The 5032-nt window shown below is 44.5% G+C and overlaps 1 pseudogene; it reads left to right on the forward strand.

Moving 5' to 3' along the window:
* The first annotated feature begins 3762 nt into the window (after nucleotides 1-3762).
* Nucleotides 3763-4825, forward strand: LOC131750433 (PC-esterase domain-containing protein 1B-like; annotated as a pseudogene).
* The last annotated feature ends 207 nt before the right edge of the window (nucleotides 4826-5032 follow it).

Consider the following 5032-nt stretch of genomic DNA (forward strand, 5'->3'; position numbering starts at 1 on the left):
AACAGAAACATCTTAGCAAGGTGAAGTTAATTGTACAAGATCATATACCTATTTCCAGAATCAAAAAGTTAAGTGGATGGAGTTCAGCTCAAGAACAAGAGCAATTTACTTTCCTCTTACTCATGGTAACATTGAAATTTAAAAAAAAAAATTTTTAATGAGCAGTACTGGAATACAAAACAGAAATCCTGATGACAGTTTAAGAAAATACTAGAAGAGAAATAGCAGACAGGATCTGATCATTAGAAATACCATAGCAGAGAAACTATGGCCCCAAATTCCCTAAGTAGAGGGGAGAAGAGCTCTGATGCATTACTGGACTGGCTGCTGAATTATGAGTGACTAGGGAAACCATTTGGTGCTCATACACCAAATAGAATTGTTGGGGGGAATGAATGCCCTAGGCAGTTAATGAACTTTTGACACATGGGAGATATGAACTGGGAGATACATTTTGCTCCCCTCATCCTGAGGAAAACTGTCCTGAAACAGAGAAGTTTATACAATCTTTGGAAAGATGATCCCGTGAGATCACACTATCAGTTGCAACTGACACTCGCAGTGGCCACAGTGGCCAGTCCGGTGATGCATCCCATCGTGTCTGTTCTCCTTTCTTCCCTGACTCATTCTTATTCCTCTGGGAATACATTTGCTAATAAATTGGCACATCAGCTTTTTCTTTAAGCTGTTTTCTAGAGAACTTGGTCTAAGGTAAGATGCTTAGTAAATCATGTTCCATTGAAAAAGTTACATGAAAAAGTAAGTTACAGAATAATATGGAGAATGACAAATTTTTATAACAAAACATATAGATATATACATATCTAAACATATTTTTGTCAAGGTATAAAAAGAGGTCTGAATCAACACATAATAAATTTTTGAGAATGTGTAGGAGTAAAGAAAAGACTTTGAATATATATTTTACTTCTCCTTTTAAAAGTTTTTAAGGTCATCTATTATATTTGTAATTTCAAAGAACGCTAAAAAAGTAAAATATTATAAAATAAGCTATGTGATGGTATAATACTTCAAACTGAACATGTTTCAGATTTTTATATTACTGATAAAGAATTGTAGGCATTGGAAAAATAACAGTTGAAAAATGGTCATATTGGAAAATGAGTTAAAGAAAGTAAATGTTCACATCTTTTCTATCTGCTTTAACATTCACTCAGGCCAAACTGAAATTTTTCTGAACTTCTGGTAGGGAATACAACACAAAGCAATGTCTTTCAAGGTTGCATTTATACAACAAAAAAGGAAGTGCAAACCTGTCAATTAGCTGATTTTTTTAAAAAATCAATGTGAATAAACAAGTAGATGAAAACTCTTCTTAAAAATTTAACTGGCTAAATGGCAGTATTTATTTCACTTGTGCTCTGAAGACAGACAAGCTGTTTATATTTACAACAACAACAACAAATAGCTCCTTAAGAAAAAAACAAAACTGATCTCTTTCCTCTAATTTTATTAGATTAAAAATTTAGTTTTCTGTAATTAGTATTTGGGCATATAAAAGCTACAGTGATATTCTAATAAATATAATACTTCTTTAGCCATACATATGTGTTTTTAAGATGTAGTATAAAGGCCTTTTTAAGATATCACCAAAAGTTGGTTTAAAAGTTTTTTTCTCCATTTTATGCTGAAAGTGGGAAAATCTCTCCCAAAGAAAGGGTAGCATGTCCATGAAGTAACAGCAATGTTAACAGAAGGTGATTATGTAAGTTATTCTAAATTGACTTTAGTTCCATTATGTAGTTATCATATTTAAAATGCAATATAAAAATAACCACTTTGTTTTTATAAAATAACATAAAATTTCAGTTAATTCTTATATGCACTACTGAATAATTTCTATTTGCTTTCTTGGCAGTGAAAAAAAACTATTGGTTTTAGGCGTTCAAAAGTAAACTGCTAAACCAATGTAAACTATACTTTTGTTTGTAGTGAAGGTAAAAGACTTTGAAGATCCCACTGATAACTCTGTAAAATATGAGGAGAAATTACCAAACCAGGTGATTTCTTGTCATATATATATATATATATATATATATATATATAAAATAAGCTATTTCACATGAAAGTCTTCACGGCTGATAAATATGACTATCATAGGTATATTTTAAGAGGGGATTGTTTATTAACCTGTTTTTTAAAAAAAAAAAAAGGTTAAAAATAGGTCTGGGAAGTTTGCATCCCCAGCCAAGAATCTAGAGGGAGAGGATTTATTCAGCAGGAAGCTCACATCCCTAATCAAGGATGAAGAGGCTCAGGTTGCACTGGCTAGCAGCTCACATTCATGCTTAAAGATGAAGGAGGCCTGCATTATACAACTTCAAGCTTATATCCATATCCAAGTGCAGAAGAGACCAGGGTTCATGCAACCAGAAAGGTCATACCCAGGATGTTCATACCTACATCCTAAAGAAGGAACTGGCTACTCATTCATTGCTCCCGGGAATGTGAAATGGTACAGCCCCTTTGGAAAGCAGTCTGGGCGTTTCTGAAAGCACTGAATTTGCACCCATCACACAACCCAGCAATCACAGTTCAGGGCTCATCCCAGAGAAATGAAAATCTAGGTTCTCACAAAATCCTGTACAGTAATGTTCACAGCAGCATGATTCGTAATACCCAAAAACTGGAAACAACCCAACATACTTTCAGGTGAATGGTTAAAGTGACTGTGACTGTAGTACGTCCATACCATAGAATAGTACTCAGTGAATAAAAAGGGAACAGAGTATTGACACATTCGTACCACTGGAAAACGAATTTTCTAATGAAGAAAACAGTATAGGGTTTATAAAGTGGACACACTGGATGAACACCTGAGAATGATGTAGAGGGAAAAAGTTAATTCCCCAAAGTTATATTCTGTACAATCTATATATATAGAATTCTCGAAATGTGGACAGTTTAGCAATTACCAGGCATTAGGGGAATGGCGCAGGAGGAGCTACCCATGGGGGAAAGTGGGTAAAGGGTATACGAAAATCTCCCTGTATTATTTCTTACAAGTGCATGAGAATCCACAATGAGATGACAAGAAGTAGTTTAATTAGAAGAAAAATATTAGAGTTGAACCCTCTACTATTTGCACTAGACCCGAGTATCCTGCCAGTCATTGCTTGTAAATCCTGGCTGTAGATCAGTCCCCAGCGAGATTCTCCCGCTGGGAATGGCGTCTCTCCCCTGGCGGAGACATTCCTCAAATGCCTCTAGTAAAGGAGGTGGCAGTACAAAAGGAGAACCAAGCCAGCAATAAAGAAATTCTCAAGTAGAGGTGGGAACGCATAGAGGAAGCAAGAGCCAGGGGCAAAAACAGGCATCCCAGATGCGCCCCATTATTGAGATACTGGTAAAACAAAGAAGGGACAGTGGACTGGATGTGCTCAGAAGTGCAGCGTAATAGCAGTCCAAGCCCGAGATATTAGAAAGCAAACAAGGATCCACTAAAAGAGAACGCTCACTGCAGTTGAGCGGGGCAGGTTCCCGCGGGGGTCCTGCGCCTCACCTCCGCGGGTCAGAGGTCACGTCCCGGGCCAAAATCAGTTTTGGCTGAGGCTTTCTTCAGGGCGCCAACGCGCTGCCTCCTTTCTCCTCGCTGCCCGGGACCCCCGCGCAGGCAGTAATGCCGGCGCCCAACTGCGCACCGCCCTCTCTTTCCTGTGCACTTCTGCCCTTCCCCAGAGCTCTCCTCCGACCTGCCCGAGGAAAGGCAGGAGCTAGGCCTCCCGCCTGCCCTCCCCCACCATGGCCCACCTGCGGGCTTGCGAAGTCCGGCAGCTGCTACACAACAAGTTTGTGGTCGTCATGGGGGACCCAATGCAGAGGGCCGTGTACAAGGACCTGGTGCTCCTGCTGCAGAAGGACTGCCTGCTCTCTTCCAGCCAGCTGAAGGCCAAGGGCGAGCTGAGCTTCCAGCACGATGTGCCGCGGAAGGGCGGCAGGTGGGAACGCCTGCACAGCTGCACGCGCTACGGCGACGTCTGCCGGTTCTGCTCCGGCCACCACCTGGTGCGTTTCTACTTCCTCACTCGTGCGTACTCCGCGTACGTAAAGACGTCCTGGAACACCTGCGACGGGGCGAGCATGCGCTGCACGCCCCGCACGTGGTCGTCATGAACTCCTGCCTCTGGGACCTCTCCAAGTACAGCCAGGATTTCCCGAGGAGTTACCTGGAGGGTTTAGAGAGCCTGTTCGGGCTCCCGGACAAAGTGCTGCCCGAGGCCTGCCTCCTGGCGTGGAACACGGCCCTGCCAGTGGCGGAGGTCGTCTACGGGGCTTCCTCCTGCCGGAGGACCTATTCCGAGGTGCGCGCCTGCGGGAAGAAGTGGTAGAGGCTAACTTCTACAGCTCGGCAGAGGCCAGTAGGTACGGCTTCGACATGCTGGACCTGCATTTCCACTTCCGGCATGCGGGACAGCACCGGCAGCGAGATGGCGTGCACTGGGAGGAGCGCGCACACTGCCACCTCTCCCAGCTGCTGCTGGCGCATCTGGCCGACGCTTGGGGCGTGGACCTCCCCTGCCGCTACCGCGTGGGCAGGTGGATCAGGGATGGTCCCACCAGGAGACTTCCAGGCCCGGTGGACGGTAGGCAGCCTCGGGACAGCAGAGGTGACCCGGGCGAACAGCCCTTGTGCTGGTTCCCAGCCACGTTCGCACCTTCGGAACCCTTTCCCCAGGCGCGACCTCCGTTCCAGCCCTACCGCCAAGACAACTGTGTGTCCTACCACTCATCTTCACAGCACGGGCAGTTCTCCAGTGATTCGTCAGTGCGCCAAGTCAGATACACACTGGCGAAGCAAACTTGATGATTGGCCGGGAGACACGTGTGGGCCCGATTCGTAGAACCTCTACCCAACATCGGAGCAGAAGGTCGCCTCCCTACCCTCCCCCGTGCCCCTGCGGGCCAAGCAGACGCCAGCGAAGGCGCACCAACAGACGGACCCAAGCACACCCAGAGGCAAGACCCCAGTAGCCAGACCTGGACCTGGGCTCCTTCCCAACATAGTCAATAG

Source organism: Kogia breviceps, chromosome 2, assembly GCF_026419965.1.
Source record: "Kogia breviceps isolate mKogBre1 chromosome 2, mKogBre1 haplotype 1, whole genome shotgun sequence".
NCBI classification, from domain to species: Eukaryota; Metazoa; Chordata; class Mammalia; order Artiodactyla; family Physeteridae; genus Kogia; species Kogia breviceps.